This window comes from Phyllostomus hastatus, unplaced genomic scaffold (genome assembly GCF_019186645.2).
Source record: "Phyllostomus hastatus isolate PE091 unplaced genomic scaffold, TTU_PhHast_1.1 phas_scaffold_46, whole genome shotgun sequence".
Classification (NCBI taxonomy): domain Eukaryota; kingdom Metazoa; phylum Chordata; class Mammalia; order Chiroptera; family Phyllostomidae; genus Phyllostomus; species Phyllostomus hastatus.
The window spans coordinates 3502197-3520577 of record NW_025334032.1 but is presented as its reverse complement, the minus strand read 5'-3'; positions in this window follow the sequence as shown (position 1 = coordinate 3520577).

Here is an 18381-nt window from a genome sequence, read left to right as displayed (position 1 = left end):
GCGGAGAGGAGGAGCGGGCACGGGTTGCAGGGCACTGAGATGGGAGAGAACTGGGCGCATAAGGCAACCGAGCACATAAGCCTTCCAGGACGCGCAAGATTGCAACGCAACGGTGGACCCTGAGTACACAAGAGGCAGCAGGCGGACCCAGTGAGGCGGTGATTGTGGACCAGAGCAGAGCATGCAACCCAGGATCCCAGGGGGGTTACTGAGGCCCCAGGAGAGTGGAGCTACACCCATTGTTCCCTCCCGCCCCCGCCCCCACCCCCACATACAACGTCACAATCTAGCGACTGGGGTGCCCAGCCCCAGTGAACTCCTAAGCCTCCACCCCTCACCATAACAAGAGCAACCAGACCGAGGGGAAAAAAAAAAGGAGAGAGAGAGAGACATGTCTCCAACAGAAGAACAGCTCAATCCCCCAGGACTCATCCTTTTGAGCGACCAAGAGATAGCCAATCTATCAGATGCACGGTTCAAAACACTGGTGATCAGGAAGCTCACAGAATTGGTTGATTCTGGGCACAAATTACATGAAAAAATGCAGGTTACCATAAAAGAGATGAAGGAAGATGCATGGAGAACCAATAGTGAAAGGAAGGAAACTGGGACTCAAAACAATAGAGTGGACCAGAAGGAAGAAAAAAACAACCAAACAGCAAAGAATGGAGAAATAAGAGTTCAAAAAAAAAACGAAGAGAAGCTTAGGAACCTCCAGGACATCTTCAAACATTCCAACATCCGAATTATAGGGGTTCCAGAAGGGGAAGAGGAAAAGCAACATATTGAACACGTATTTGAACAAATAATAAAGGAGATTTTCCCCATTCTGGCAAAGGAAAGAGACTTCCAGGAAATCCAGGAAGCTCAGAGAGTCCCAAAGAAGTTGGAACCAAGGAAACATGCACCAAGGTACATCATAATTACATTAGCCAAGGTAAAAATGAAAGAGACAATCCTAGAAGCAGCAAGAGATAAGGGGACAGTCACCTACAAAGGAGTTCCCATCAGACTGCCAGCTGATTTCTCAAAAGAGACCTTACAGGCAAGAAGAGGCTGGAAAGAAGTATTCCAAGTCATGAAAGACAAGGACCTACATCCCAGATTGCTCTATCCAGCAAAGCTCTCATTTAGAATGGAAGGGCAGATAAAGTGCTTCTCAGATAAGGTCAAGTTCAAGGAGTTCATCATCACCAAGCCCTTATTTTATGAAATGTTAAAGGGACTTATCTAAGAAAAAGAAGATACAGAAAAAAACATGTATAGTAAAAGGACAGCAAACTCACAATTATTAACAACCACACCTAAAGCAAAACCAAAAGAAACTAAGCAAACAACTAGAACAGGAACAGAACCACAGAAATGGAGATCACATGGAGGGTTAGCAACAGAGGAGTGGGAGGAGGAGAGGGGAATAGGTACAGAGAATAAGTAGCATAGAATGTAGGTTGAAAATAGATAGGGGGAGAGTAAGAATAGTATGGGAAATGTAGAAGCTAAAGAACTTATAAGTATGACACATGGACATGACTAAAGGGGGGGATATGGGTGGGAGAGGATGTACAGAGTGGAGGGGAGTGAAGGGGGAAAATGGGACAACTGTAATAGCATAATCAATAAAATATATTAAAAAAATACATGAGCCATAAAAATAGTGAAAATAAGTCAAACTAAAACTGGTTCTTTGGGAGGAATAAAATCAACAGATTCTTAGAATAATCTGGAGCAGAAAAAGTAAGAAAACACAAATCACCAGTTTCTGGAACAAGAGAGGAAACACCATTAAGAAGACATAAAAAAGATGATAAAGGTGTATTATTAACAACTCTATGACAATAAATTTGACAAGGTACTTATAGTAGATAAATTCTTTGTAATGCAACAACTACCACAGCCCATTCAAGAAGTAATAGATAACCTGAATAGCCCTATACTTATTACATAAATTAAATTGTTGCAAAACATCTTCCCCCCCCAAAAAAACCCATGAGTAGGTCATTTTACTGGTGATTTCTACCAAACATTTAAGAAAAATAATAGGGGGAGATGGAAGATGGCGGCTTTACTCTAGGCAGCATTTTTCTCGGCTTCTGTGAAGAGAGGGGAAACTCGCAGTTCGGTGGAGAAACAGAGCAAGTGGGCTAGGTTACTGAATCATTTTTGAAAGCAGGACATCAAAAATTATTGCACTCACTGAAAAACCAGACTGTAAGGAGTCTGCTACAGGACAAAAGGGGCCCAGGGATCAGTGCGGAGTCTAGGGGTGTGCAGACCCCAGGCCCGCCCGGTGCTCCGGGGTCTGCCCCAGGGCTCCCAGGAGAGGGAAGTCGTTGCTCCCTTCCCCGAATACGGGGGTGAGCAACTCCAGGAGAGAACATGTTGCTGGAAGGAACAGATTGGCCAGTTGGACTGGGAAAAAATTGCCCAGGGAATATGAACATCGGCCCAGAGACTGGGGAGAAGTGAGGACCTCTAGCCGACAGGACGAGGGGCAGCCTGGAAGAGCATCTGCACCCCTAGCCCAGTGGAAGTGCAGATCAGTGGAGAGTACGAGCCGGCTGTGCTTGGCTTGCGCCACAAAGGGACGCCTGAATCGCGCTGGGATCTTGGAAGGGACATGGCGCTTGGTGCATTCCTACAGTACTGGCTCAGAAATTTCCAGCCAGCCTGATGGGGGAGCTGGGAAAGGTGCCAACACTTGGTTGGAGTGTGGTTCCGTGGGGAACATGGAGCTGGAAACGGCTGGGCTCGCGCACCATCAGGAAGACTGACTCTCAAGCACCAGTGTGTTCAGGAGTGCCCAGGGTACCTGGCAGACTTGCTGAGATCTGGCTGAGAGAGAGAGAAGAATTTCAAGGTCCCTCAGCCAACTGAAGCCAGCAAGATCACAAAAACTGGTCTGGTCAGTTGGAAACCAACAAGAGGTTTTTGGGGGTTTTTTTGTTTTCTTGTTTTTATTTTTTTTGGTTTTGTTTGGTTTTGTTTGGTTTCTCTGGCTGTTGTTGGTTGATTGATTTTATCTTGTGTTTTATGAGACATTTTATTTTTCAATTCTTATTATTTTTATCTCGCAATCCCTTATGTTTCTCTTCCATTCAACCTAATATTATTATATTATTCTTTCCACTCCAAATTTATCTCTCCTGCACTACATCTTCTGCTTTTCTTTCCTTTTTTTTTAATCTTACAAGTTACTGTAAATTTGTATTATCTTTTTCTCACTTTTCCGACATTTTTTTATTTTAATAATATTTTGGTATTCTTTTTCTTTCTGTATAATCTTCTTTGCTTGGCTGGTTATACTGTCATTTGATAGGTTCCCCCTGGTATCTCAGTCACAAAGTGTTGATAAGTTACTATCCTTCATCTGTGTTCCATTAATACACCTTTCAAGGTTTTATACTCTTTATTCTTGTTATCTAGACCTCATCAATTCTGCCACAAGACTGTCACTTTACTATTACTGCTGGTAAGACCTAGTCTATACAATTGTAAATGCTTCTCAATACCCCTACTTGATCTCAGCGCACCTTGCAATTTTCTGAACTATACTATTGTGGGGGTTGTCTCTATTCTTTTACTCACTACTCCTATATACTAATCTTTAGTCCAACCCTACTTTACAATCTGACCTCCCACAGCCTCACAGCTTTCTAGATCCAACTAACAATCCTCTCATCCCCAATAAGAGTCTTCCCTTCTTTCCATCCTTTCTAAAATGTGGATAGTGGGGTGGAGGATCATGGTTAACACTATAAGGAGCCAAAGGATAACCCATCTCTTCTCTACTGGCTGCTAAAGTAAATATCATAGTATACTGTCTTGCTGTCTTAAACCATTTTGCCTTACTCCTCCAACTGACCACAAAAAAGAGTAGGGGGAAGCTGTGAACACCAGGATACACGAAGGAGATTGCACCACTGAGTCTCACAAATATTCTACCACAGAAGTTCACACCATAATTACAGGGAATCAGCACAGATCAAATTAACAAACAAGAAGAAAAAAGAAGAAACCCACGAACAATGAGAAAACGAAGAAACAACCCCCAATTGAAGGGAAACGAGGGAGCCTCAAGAAAAATGCTAAATGAAATAGAGACAACTCAACTATTAGATAGTGAGTTCAAAACAATGATTACCAGGAAGTTCAGTGAACTCACAATGAGCTTTCAGAAATTAGAGGGAAACTACATCAATTTCACTGCAAACTATATAAACATGAAAAAGGAAATAGAAACTCTCAACAAAGGTCAAGAGGAAATGAAGAATACAATTTCTGAACTGAAGAACACAGTAGAAGGAATGAAAAGCAGGATAGATGAAGCAGAAGATCGGATTAGCGAGCTGGAGGACAAAGTAGAAAACAGCATCCAGAAAGAGCAAGAAAAGGAAAAGAGGCTCAGAAAGAATGAAGAGGGATTAAGAGAAATGCAAGACTATATGAAACGTAATAATATCCGTATAATAGGGATACCAGAAGGAGAAGAAGAGGAAGGGATCGAAAACCTAGTTAAACAAGTAATGAAGGAGAACTTCCCTAATTTGATGAGAGAAAAAGTCACACAAATCCAGGAAACACAGAGTCCCAATCAAGAGGAACCCAAAGAGGCCCACCTCAAGACACATCATAGTTAAAATGGCAAAATTTCAAGACAGAGAGAATCTTAAAGGCAGCAAGGGGGAAAAAGGAAGTAACATACAAGGGAGCCCTAATATGGCTAACAGCTGACTTCTCAATGGAAACACTTCAAGCCAGAAGAGAATGGCAAGAAATACTCCAGGTAATGAGAACCAGAGGTCTGCAACCAAGGCTACTATATCCAGCAAGGCTCTCGATCAAGATAGAAGGCCAAATAAGAAGCTTCCCAGACAAAAGAAGTCTAAAAGAATACACCTCGACTAAACCAGCTCTGCAAGAGCTTCTAAAAGGACTGCTTTAAGGAAGGGAGAAAAAAGAGAGAGAGAGAGAGGAACACATGTACATAAAAGACAATAAATAAGTACCTATCAATAACAACCTTAAACATAAATGGATTAAATGCTCCAATCAAAAGACATAGAATAGCTGATTGGATAAGAAAAAATGACCCACATATCTGCTGTCTACAAGAGACCCACCTCAGGATAAAAGACCTACACAGGCTGAAAGTGAAGGGATGGAAACAAATTTTCCAAGCAAATGGACAGGAAAAGAAAGCCAGGGTAGCAATACTCATATCAGACAAAAGAGACTTCTAAAAAAGGTCCATAGAGACCCAGAAGGACACTTCATAATACTCAAGGGAAGAATCCATCATGAAGACATAAATATTGTAAATATGTATGCACCCAACATAGGAGCACGCAAATACATAAAGAAAATCTTAGAGGACTTCAGGAAAGATATGGACAGCAACACAATTATAGTGGGGGATTTTAACACCCCATTATCAAGAATGGACAGATCTTCCAAAAAAAATATCAACAAAGATATTGTGGCATTGAACAATACCCTTGATGAAATGGACTTAACTGATATATACAGAGCGCTCCATCCAAAAGAAGCTAAATGTACATTCTTTTCAAATGTACACAGAATATTCTCAAAGATAGACCACATGATAGGACACAAAACAAGCCTCAAGAATTTCAAGAAAATTGAAATCATACCAAGCACTTTCTCAGACCACAAGGGACTGAAGGTAGAAACCAACCTGAAGGAAAAAAAGCAAAAACACTCAAAATCATGGAGATTAAATAGCATGCTATTAAACAATGAATGGGTCAAGAATGATATTAGGGAAGAAATCAAAAGGTTTCTGGAAACAAATGAAAACAAACTCACAACAACCCAAATCTTATGGGACACAGCCAAGGCAAGACTGAGAGGGAAGTTCATAGCAATACAGGCCTACCAAAAAAGGTTAGAAACATTCCAAACAAACAACCTAACCCTACATCTACAAGAACTCTAGGAACAACAACAAAGACAGCCCAGAGCAAGCAGAAGAAAGGAAATAACCAAGATCAGAGCAGAATTAAATGACATAGAGACTAAAAGCAAAATCCTCAGGATCAATGAATCCAAGAGCTGGTTCTTTGAAAAGATAAACAAAATCGACAAGCCTTTAAGCAGACTCATCAAGAAAAAAAGAGAGAAGACCCAAATAAACACAATCAGAAGTGAAAGAGGAGAGATTACAACAGATACCACAGAAATATAAAGGATTGTAAGAAATGACTACAAAGAGCTGTATGCCAAGAAATTTGAAAACCTAGGTGAAATGGACAACTTTCTATAAAAATATAATGTTCCAAAACTAAATGAAAAAGAAGCAGAAAGCCTGAACACACCAATAATAACAAAAGAAATTGAAGCAGTAATCAAAAAACTCCCAACACACAAAAGCCCAGGACCAGATGGTTTCACAGGAGAATTCTACAAAGCATTTAAGGAAGAGCTAACCCCTAAACTTCACAGACTATTCCAAAAAATCCAAAAAGATGGGAGTCTCCCAAATGCTTTTTATGAGGCCAGCATCATCCTAATTCCAAAACCAGATGAAGACACAACAAAGAAAGAAAACTTCAGGCCACTATCACTGATGAACATTGACCCTAAAATCCTCAACAAAATACTGGCAAAGCACATCCAACAATACATTAAAAAGATCATGCACCATGACCAAGTGAGATTCATTCCAGGGATGCAAGGATGGTTCAATATTCTCAAGTCAGTAAATGTAATATATCACATAAACAAAAGCAAAGACAAAAACCACATGATCATATCAATTGATGCAGAAAGAGCATTTGATAAAGTGCAGCACCTATTCATGATAAAAACACTCGGCAAAGTGGGAATAGAGGGATCATTCCTCAACATAAAAAAGGCCATATATGAGAGACCTTCAGCCAACATCATACTCAATGGCCAAAAATTAAAATCTTTTCCACTAAGATCAGGAACCAGACAAGGCTGTCCACTTTCACCACTTCTATTCAATATAGTACTGGAAGTTTTACCCACAGCAATCAGACAAGAAAAAGAAATAAAAGGCATCCAAATTGGAAAGGAGGAAACAAAACTGTCACTGTTTGCAGATGACATGATAGTATGCACAGAAAATTCTATAGACTCTACCAAAAAACGGCTTTACCTAATAAATGAATTTGGCAAAACAGCGGGATACAAAGTCAATATCCAGAAATCAAAGGCATTTCTGTACACCAACAATGAAACAGCAGAAGCAGAGATCAAGGAAAAAATCCCATTTGAAATAGCAAAAATAAAAATAAAATACCTAGGAAGAAACCTAACCAAAGAGGTAAAAGACCTGTTTTCAGAAAACTACACAACACTGAAGAAAGAAATCAAGGAAGAGGCAAAAAAATGGAAACATATACCATGTTCATGGATTGGAAGAATTTATATCATCAAAATGTCCATACTACCCAAAGCAATTTACACATTCAATGCAATTCCTATTAAAGTACCAATGGCATATTTACAGACACAGAACAAACACTTCAAAAATTTATATGGAATTATAAACGACCCCGAATAGCTGATGCAATTTTGAGAAAGAAGTGTAAAGTAGGAGGGATCACAATAACCGACACTGAACTATATACAAGGCCACTGTAATCAAAACAGCCTGGTACTGGCATAAAAAGAGGCACATAGACCAATGGAACAGAACAGAGAGCCCAGAAATAAGCCCAAGTATCTATTGTCAATTAATATTTGACAAAGGAGGCAGCAACATAAAACAGAATAAAAATAGCCTCTTCAAAAAATGATGTTGGGAGAACTGGACAGCCACGTGCAAAAAAATGAAACTTGAGCACCAACTTACACCATATACAAAAATAAATTCAAGGTGGATAAAAGACTTAAATATAAAACGTGACACCTTTAAAGTCCTAGAGGAGAATGTAGGTAGGAAAATCTCAGATATTTCACGAAGAAACTTTTTTACTGACGTGTCCCCTAGAGCAAGGGACATAAAGGAAAGAATAAACAAATGGGATCTCATCAAAATTAAAAGCTTCTGCACAGCTAAAGAAAGTAGTATGAAAATTAAAAGAGAACCAACTGTATGGGAAAATATTTTTGTCAATGGTACCTCAGACAAGGGGTTAATCTCCAAAATATATAAAGAACTTACAAAACTGCACTCTAACAAGACAAGGAATCCAATTAAAAAGTGGGCAAAGGACTTGAACAGACACTTCTCCAAGGAGGACATACAGAAAATCCAAAGACACATGAAACAATGTTCAATATCGCTAGCTATCAGAGCGATGCAAATGAAAACCACAATGAGATACCACTTCATGCCAGTCAGAATGGCCATCATAAACAAAGCAACAAACAACAAGTGTTGGAGAGGTTGTGGAGAAAAGGGGTCCCTAGTGCACTGCTGGTGGGACTGCAGACTGGTACAACCACTATGGAAAGCAGTATGGAACTTCCTGAGAAAACTAAAAATGGATCTGCCTTTTGACCCTGCAATTCCACTGCTGGGACTCTATCCTAAGAATACTAAAACACCAATTCAAAAGAACCTATGCATCCCAATGTTCATAGCAGCACAATTTACAATAGCTAGATGCTGGAAGCAACCAAGATGCCCATCAGTAAATGAATGGATCAAAATAGTATGGTACATTTACACAATGGAGTTCTATGCAGCAGAAAGAAAGAAGGAGCTCCTACCCTTTGCAACAGCGTGGATGGTGCTGGAAAACATTATGCTTAGTGAAACAAGCCAGGCGGTGAAAGACAAATACCATATGATCTCACCTTTAACAGAAAGCTAAATAACAAAACAAAGAAACAAGCAAAATATAACCAAAGACACTGAAATAGAGGACAGGCTGACGGTGACCGGAGGGGAGAGAAGAGGGAACTTCAGGGGACAGTGGGAAGGGTTCACAGGAACAAACTTAAAGGACACATGGTCATAAACTAAGGGGGGGGGTGGTAATGGGAGAGAAGTGGGGAGGGTGGGAGGGGGGGACTGGATTGGGAGTAAAAAGGAGAAAACTGTATTTGAACAATGATTAAAATAAAAAAAAGAAAAAAAAGAAAAATAATAATGTGTATTGTAAACATTTTCTTCCAGAAACTAGAAATGAAAAGATATTCTTCCTGACTTAGTCTTTGAGTATAGAATTACCCTGAAACTGAAACCAAAGTTACTACAAGAAAAATAAAACACACTACAGCCCAATATTTCTTATGAATTTAGATAGAATACAATTCAGAAAAAAGTTTTAGCAATTGACATTCACCAATATATTAAAGAGGTAATACATCATGATCATGAGGGTTTATCCTAGGAGTGCAAGGTTGATTTAACATCTGAAAATGAATTTACCATATTAATAGAATAAAAAACCTGAGTAATCTGTTTATCTTCTAATCAATATTCTTGTCAACTTAAAACTGCTCTAAAATAGTCTAACAGAGAAATTATATGATTATGGTCATAGGTAGAAAAAATATGTGATGAAATTCAATATTTATTCATGATAAAAATCCTCTGAATCTAGGAACTGAAGGGAACTTTTTCATCCTAATAGAGGGTGTTACAAACTTCTTGCCAGTGCAACAAGGCAAGAAAAATAAGTAAAAGATAAATCAATGAAAAAGGAAGAGATTAAATCTTATTTTATAAACACTTAAAATATCAGTGTTGGGGAGGAGTTGCAACAACTGAAACTCTCATAGATTGCTGGTAGGATGTAAATTATTACCATCATTTGAAAAATAGGCAGTTTCAATAAATGTTATACATATACCAACCATACACACCAGTAATTGCACTGCTAGAAATTTGCGTAAGAGAAATGAAAGTGTCTATACAAGGACTTATGCAGGTATATTGTAGCAGCTTTATTTGTAATAGCCAAATACTAAAAATAACCCAAATTCCCATTAGGAGATGAATGGAATGTTAAATTATGGCATATTTCCACAATGGAAATCAATAAAGAGCTACAAAATTTTGATACATGTAATAACATGGAGAAATATAAAAATAACTATGCTGAATGAAGAAAGTCATACTAAGAAGTCATAGTAAGAGTTCACACTATATGACTTCAATTTTGTAAAGTGCTATAAATGCAAACTAATCTGTCTGTATTGGTGGAAAAGAAGATGGGATATTTTAAAGAGCCATAATAAATTTTTGGTAGTAGTATATTCATTACCTTGATTGTGGTGATAGTTTTGTGTGTGCATGTGCTGAATATTTTGGATTTGTACAGTTTACTAAATGTATGCAGTTTATGCTATATAAATTATGTCTCAATAAAGCTGTTTATAAAATTAGTAAGCATAGAGCAGAAGACAGAGGATGATGTCTTTGGGCCTTTTCTGATGCTCCTGATATTTTGCCAACAGGACTGTTATCTGCACTGCCTACATTCAAGTTTGGCCCTATTTTTGTGTTGAAAAATAGCTAATTTTAATCCAGGTTTCCTGTATGAATTTACAATGCATTTATTTATTTATTTATTTATTTATTTATTTATTTTTAATTTTGTAATTTTAATCACTGTTCTAGTGCAGTTTTCTCCATTTTATTCCCATTCCATCCCACCTACCAAACCTTCCCAACTTCCCTCCCATTACCACCCTCCCCCTAGTTTTTGTCCATGTGTCCTTTAAATTTGTTCCTGTAAACCCTTCCCATTTTACCCTGAAATTCCCTCCCCTCTCCCCTCTGGTCACTATCAGCCTGTCCTCTATTTCAGTGTCTTTGGTTACATATTGCTTGTTTCTTTGTTTTGTTGATTAGGTTCCTGTTAAAGGTGAAATCCTATGGTATTTGTCTTTCATTGCCTGGCTTAATTCACTTAGCATAATGCTTTCCAGCTCCATCCATGCTGTTGCGAAGGGAGGAGCTCCTTCTTTCTTTTTGCTGCATAGAATTCCATAGTGTTTTCCATAGTGATTGTACCAGTCTGCAGTCCCACAAAAAGTGCACTAGGGTCCCCTTTTCTCCACAACCTCTCCAACACTTGTTGTTTGTTGCTTTGTTTCTGATGGCCATTCTGACAGGTGTGAAGTGGTATCTCATTGTGGTTTTAATTTGCATTTCTCTGATAGCTAGCGATATTGAACATCATTTCATGTGTCTTTGGATCCTCTGTATGCCCTCCTTGGAGAAGTGTCTGTTCAAGTCCTTTGCCCATTTTTTAATTAGATTGCTTGTCTTCTTAGAGTAGAGTCGTGTGAGTTCTTTTTTTTCTTAACTCTGTGCAACATGTTTAATTAAACCTGTTTGTTCAACAAAGTCCCTTTTCAGTGTGAATTACAAGTGTAGAAAGAGTTCATTACTGTTCATTCTGACAGAAATGTACCTTTTTTTTGTAAACATAAATCACAGGTTATTTATTTATTCATTCATTTATTGTGTGAGTTTTATTAATTTTATTTTAATCATTGTTCAAGTACAGTTTTCTCCCCTTTACTCCCAATCCAACCTCCCCTCCCAAACCTGCCCACTTCCCTCCCATTACCACCCTCCCCCTAGTTTTTGTCCATGTGTCCTTTAGGTTTGTTCCCGTGAACCCTTCCCAATGTCCCCTGAAATTCCCTCTTCTCTCCCCTGTGGTCACTGTCAGCCTGTCCTCTATTTCAGTGTCTTTGGTTATATTTTGCTTGTTTCTTTGTTTTGTTATTTAGGTTCCTGTTAAAGGTGAGATCATATGGTATTTGTCTTTCACTGCCTGGCTTGTTTCACTTAGCATAATGTTTTCCAGCTCCATCCATGCTGTTGCGAAGGGTAGGAGCTCCTTCTTTCTTTCTGCTACATAGAATTCCACTGTGTAAATGTACCATAGTTTTTTGATCCATTCATTTACTGATGGGCATCTTGGTTGCTTCCAGCATCTAGCTATTGTAAATTGTGCTGCTATGAACATTGGGATGCATAGGTTCTTTTGAACGGGTGTTTTAGTATTCTTAGGATAGAGTCCCAGCAGTGGAATTGCAGCATCAAAAGGCAGATTCAGTTTTGGTTTTCTGAGGAAGTTCCGTCTGCTTTCTATAGTGGTTGTACCAGTCTGCAGTCCCACCAGCAGTGCACTAGGGACCCCTTTTCTCCACAACCTCTCCAACACTTGTTGTTTGTTGCTTTGTTTATGATGGCCATTCTGACTGGCATGAAGTGGTATCTCATTGTGGTTTTCATTTGCATCGCTCTGATAGTTGGCAAATATTGAACATTGTTTCATGTGTCTTTAGATTTTCTGTATGTCCTCCTTGGAGAAGTGTCTGTTCAAGTCCTTTGCCCATTTTTTAAACTGGATTCCTTGTCTTGTTAGAGTGCAGTTTTGTAAGTTCTTTATATATTTTGGGGATTAAACCCTTGTCTGAGGTGTCATTGGCAAATATGTTTTCCCATACAGTTGGTTCTCTTTTAATTTTCATACTACTTTCTTTAGCTGTTCAGAAGCTTCTTATTTTGATGAGGTCCCATTTGTTTATTCTTTCCTTTATGTCCCTTGCTCTAGGGGACAAGTCAGTAAAATAATTTCTTCGTGAAATATCTGAGATTTTCCTACCTACATTCTCTTCTAGGACGTTAATAGTGTCATGGTTTATATTTAGGTCTTTTATCCACCTTGAATTTATTTTTGTATAAGGTGTAAGTTGGTGCTCTAATTTAATTTTTTTAAAGATTTAGTAATTTATTTTTAAGGAGGGAAGGGAGGGAGGGAGGGAGAGAGAGAGAGAGAGAGAGAGAGACAGAGAGACAGAGAGACAGAGAGAGAGAGGGAGAGAAACATCAATGTGTGGTTGCTGGGGGCCGTGGCCTGCAACCCAGGCATGTGTCCTGGCTGAGAATCGAACCTGCAATGCTTTGGTTCGTAGCCCACGCTCAATCTACTGAGCTACACCAGCCAGGGCTTAATTTCATTTTTTTGCATGTAGCTGTCCAGTTCTCCCAACATCATTTTTTGAAGAGGCTATTTTTACTCCATTTTATGTTGCTGCCTCCTTTGTCCAATATTAATTGACCATAGAGATTTGAGTTTATTTCTGTGCTCTCTGTTCTGTTCCATTGGTCCATGTGCCTGTTTTTATGCCAGTACCAGGCTGTTTTGATTACAGTGGGATTGTACTATAGTTTAGTGTCAGGTATTGTGATCCCTCGTACTTTGCTTTTTTTTCCTCAAAATTGCAGCAGCTATCTGGGTTGTTTATGGTTGCCTATAAATTTTTGAAGTGTTTGCTCTATGTCAGTGAAATAATACATTGGTCCTTTAATAGGTATTGCATTGAATGTGTAAATTGCTTTGGGTAGTATGGACATTTTGATGATATTAATTCTTCCAATCCATGAACATGGTATATGTTTCCATTTTTTGGTGTCTTCCTTGATTACTTCCCTCAGTGTTATATAGTTTTCTGAATACAGGTCTTTTACCTCTTTGGTTAGGTTTATTCCTGGGTGTTTTATTTTTCTTTTTGCTATTTCAAATGGGATTTTTTCTTGATTTCTCCTTCTGCTGTTTCATTGTTGGTGTAGAGAAATGCCTTTGATTTCTGGATCCTGATTTTGTATCCCGCTGTTTTGGCAAATTCATTTATTAGGTAAATCAGTTTTTTGGTGGAATCTATAGGGTTTTCTATGTATACTATCATGTCATCTGCAAACAGTGACAGTTTTGTTCCCTCCTTTCCAATTTGGATGCCTTTTATTTCTTTTTCTTGTCTCATCACTGTGGCTAAAACTTCCAATACTATATTGAATATAAGTGGTGAAAGTGGACAGCCTTGTCTTGTTCCTTATCTTAGTGGAAAAGATTTTAATATTTGGCCATTGAGTATGATGTTGGCTGAAGGTCTCTCATATATGACCTTTATTATGTTGAGGAATGCTCCCTCTATTCCCACTTTGCTGAGTGTTTTTATCATAAATGAGTGCTGTACCTTACCAAATGCTTTTTCTGTATCTATTGATATGATCATGTGGTTTTTGTCTTTGCTTTTATTTATGTGATCTATTATATTTACTGATTTTTGAATATTGTACCATCCTTGCATCCCTGGAATGAATCTCACTTGGTCATGGTGTATGATCTTTTTAAGGTATTGCTGGATGTGGTTTAAAAATATTTTGTTGAGTATTTTAGCATCAATGTTCATAAGTGATATTGGCCTGAAGTTTTCTTTCTTTGTTGTGTCTTCATCTGGTTTTGGAATTAGGATGATGCTGGCCTCATAAAACGAATTTGGGAGTCTTCCATCTTTTTGGAGTTTTTGGAATAGTCTGTGAAGTTTAGGGGTTATCTCTTCCTTAAATGCTTTGTAGAATTCTCCTGTGAAACCATCTGGTCCCGGGCTTTTGTGTGTTGGGATTTTTTTTGATTATTGCTTCAGTTTAATCTGCTGTAATTGGTCTGTTCAGACTTTGTGCTTCTTCTTCATTCAGTTTTGGAACATTATGTTTTCCTTCAAAGTTGTCCATTTCATCTAGGTTTTCAAAGTTCTTGGCATACAGTTCTTCATAGTAATTTCTTAGAATCCTCTGTATTTTTGTGGTATCAGTTGTAATATCTCCTCTTTCACTTCTGATTGTGTTTATTTGGGTCTTCTCTCTTTTTTTCTTGATGAGTCTGCTTAAAGGCTTGTCGATTTTGTTTATCTTTTCAAAGAACCAGCTCTTGGATTCATTGATCCTGAGGATTTTGCTTTTAGTCTCTATGTCATTTAATTCTGCTCTGATCTTGGTTATTTCCTTACTTTGACTTGCTCTGGGCTGTCTTTGTTGTTGTTCCTTGAGATCTTTTAGATGTAGGGTAAGGTCGTTTTTTCAAAATGTTTATATCTTTTTTTGGTAGGCCTGTATTGCTATGAACTTCCCTCTCAGGACTGCCTTGGCTGTGTCCTATAAGTTTTGGGTTGTTGTGAATTCATTTTTATTAGTTTCCAGAAACCTTTAGATTTCTTCGCTTGTTTCATTCTTGACCCATTCATTGTTTAATAGCATGCTATTTAATCTCCATGATTTTGAGTGTTTTGGGTTTTTTTCCTTGGGGTTGGTTTCTAGCTGCAGTCACTTGTGATCTGCCGAGAAAATGCTTGGTATGATTTCAACTTTCTTGAAATTGTTGAGACTTGTTTTGTGTCCTATCATGTGGTCTATCTTTGAAAATGTTCCATTTACATTTGAGAAAAATGTGTATTTAGCTTCTTTGGGCTGAAGAGCTCCGTATATATCAGTTAAGTCCATTTCATCTAGGGTATTTTTCAATGCCAGAATATTTTTGTTGATATTTTTTTTGGAAGATCTGTCCATTTTTGATAGTGGGGTGTTAAAATCCCTCACTATATGTGTGGCTTTCAATATCTTTCTTGAAGTCCTCTAAGATTTTCTTTATGTATTTGGGTGCTCCTATGTTGGGTGCATATATATTTACAATATTCATGTCTTCTTGGTGGATTCTTTCCTTGAGTGTTAGGAAGGGACCTTCTGGGTCTCTCTTTATGGCCCTTTTTTGCAAGTCTATTTTGTTTGATATGAGTATTGCTACCCTGGCTTTTTTTTTTCCCCTGTCCATTTGCTTGGAAGATTTGTTTCCATCCCTTCACTTTCAGCCTGTGCATGTCTTTTATCCTGAGGTGGGTCTCTTGTAGGCAGCATATGTGTGGGTCATGTTTTCTTATCCATTCAGCTATTCTATGTCTTTTGACTGGAGCATTTAATCCATTTATGTTTAAGGTTGTTATTGATAGGTACTTATTCATTGCCTTTTATGTACGTGTGTTCCTCTTTCTGTCTCTCTTTTCCTTCCTTTCCTTAAAGCAGTCCCATTAGCATCTCTTGCAGAGCTGGTTTGGTGGAGGTGTATTCTTTTAGACTTCTTTTGTCTGGGAAGCTTCTTATTTGGCCTTCTATCTTGATTGAGAGCCTTGCTGGGTAATGTAGACTTGGTTGCAGGCCTGTGGTTCTCATTACTTGGAATATTTCTTGCCATTCTCTTCTGGCTTGAAGTGTTTCCATTGAGAAGTCAGCTGTTAGCCTTATTGGGGCTCCCTTGTATGTTACTTCCTTTTCCTCCCTTGCTGCCTTTAAGATTCTCTCTTTGTCTTGAAATTTTTCCATTTCAATTATGATGTGTCTTGAAGTGGTCCTCTTTGGGTTCCTCTTGATTGGGATTCTATGTGTTTCCTGGATTTGAGTGACTTTTTCTCTCATCAAATTAGGGAAGTTTTCCATCATTACTTTTTCAAATAGGTTTTCTATCACTTGCTCTTCTTTTTCTCCTTCTGGTATCCCTATTATACGGATATTATTACGTTTCATATAGTCTTGCATTTCTCTTAATCCCTCTTCATTCTTTCTGAGCCTGTTTTCCTTTTCTTACTCTTTCTGGGTGTTCTTTTCTACTTTGTCATCCAATTCACTAATCTGGTCTTCTGCTTCATAAATCCTGCTTTTCATTCCTGCTAGTGTGTTCTTCAGTTCAGAAATTGTGTTCTTTATTTGCTCTTGGCCCTTGTTGATATTTCATATTTCCTTTTTCATGTTGATATAGTTTGTAGTGAGATCATTGTACCTTCCCTGTAGTTTCTGGTAGCTCATTGTGCATTTATTGAGCTTCCTGATAACCATTGTTTTGAACTCAATATCTGATAGCTGAGTTGCCTCTATTTTTTAGCATTCTTTCTGAGGCTTTTTTCCCCCTTCATTTGGGGATTGTTTCTTTGTCTTCTTGTTGTTTGTGAGACTCTTCTTGTTAGCCTCTGTTTCTTAAATTGATCTGTTCTGGTTTCCTGTGTTTATGGTGTGAACTTCTGTGGTAGAATACCTGTGAGATTCAGTGGTGCCGTCTCCTTCGTGTATCCTGGTGTTCACTGCTTCCCCCTACTCTTTTTTGTGATCAGTTGGAGGAGTAAGGTAAAATGGTTTAAGACAGCAAGGCAGTATTCTATGATATTTACTTTAGCAGCCAGTAGAAAAGAGATGGGATATCCTTTCACTACATATAGTGTTAACCATGATCTTCCACCCCACTAGCCATGTTTTAGAAAAGATGGAAAGAAGATAAGACTCTTATTGGGGACTAAAGGATTGTTAGTTGGATCTAGAAAGCTGTGAGGCTGTGGGAGGCCAGATTCTGAGGTAGGGTGGGAATAAAGATCAGTAAATAGGCGTAGTGTGTGAAAGAATAGAGACAACCCCCACAATAATATAGTTCAGGAAATTGAGAAGTGGGCTGAGATCAGGCAGGAGTACTGAGAAGTATTTACAATTGTATGAAGTAGGTCTTATATACAGTAATATTAAGGCAACAATCATGTGGCAGGACATATGAGATCTAGATAACAAGAATAAGGAGTATAGAACCTTGAGAGGTTTACTAATGGAACAGAAATGAAGGACAGTAACTTATCAACACACTGCGACTGAGATAACAGGGGGAACCTTTCAAATGACAATATAACCAGCCAAGCAAAGAAGTTTATACAGAAAGAAAAAGAATACCAAAATACTGTTAAAATAAAAAATATCAGAAACGTGAGGAAAAGATAATACAAATTTGCAGTAACTAGCAGGCTCAAAAAAAAAAGGGAAAAAAAGCAGAAGATGGAGAGCAGGAGAGATAAATTTGGAGTGGAAGGAATAATACTAGGGTGAAAGGAAGAGTAACGTAAGACATTGAGAGAGATAAAAATAATAAGAATTAAAAAATAAAAAGTCATGTAAAAAACAAGATAAAATCAAAGAATCAAACAACAGCAAAAAAACGAAGAAAAACAAAACCAAAAAAACCTCTTGTTGGTTTCTACCTGGCCAAACCACTTTTTCTGGTCTTGCTGGCTTCAGCAGGCTGAGGGGCACTTGGAATACTTTTCACTCTTCCCAGTCAAAACTCAGTCAGTCTCTCAGGTACTGTCCCCAGGGCCAGCAGGGTGCTCTCCCCAGAGCCAATCCATCATCCCCTGGCAGGATCCTGTATGTGGCTATGGGCGCTCCCAAGCCCGCTCTCCAGAGCTCACTGCTGCGGTCTCCAGCACTCTGGGGCCCTGCAGAGCTCCTGCATCTTTTCCAGGTTCATGGTACAAGCTCCGGGGATCACAAGGAGATGCACCCTTCCCCCAAATTTTACCTCGGCGGGCTCTATGTTCTCAGGAAGCCCCCACATCTTTTCTGGATTCATGGTGCAAGCTCTGGGGATCACAAAGGGGTGTGCACTTCCACCAATTTTTCTGCTGTGGGCTCCAGGAACCCCCGAGGCGCTGCGTCCCTTCTGGGTTCACAGCTCGAGAGTTGGAAATCCCGGAGGGGCGCATGCTCCCCCGAGTTCACCACCACAGGCTCCAGAAACCCGTGAACACCTGCACCCTTTCCTTGTTCAGGGCTATGAG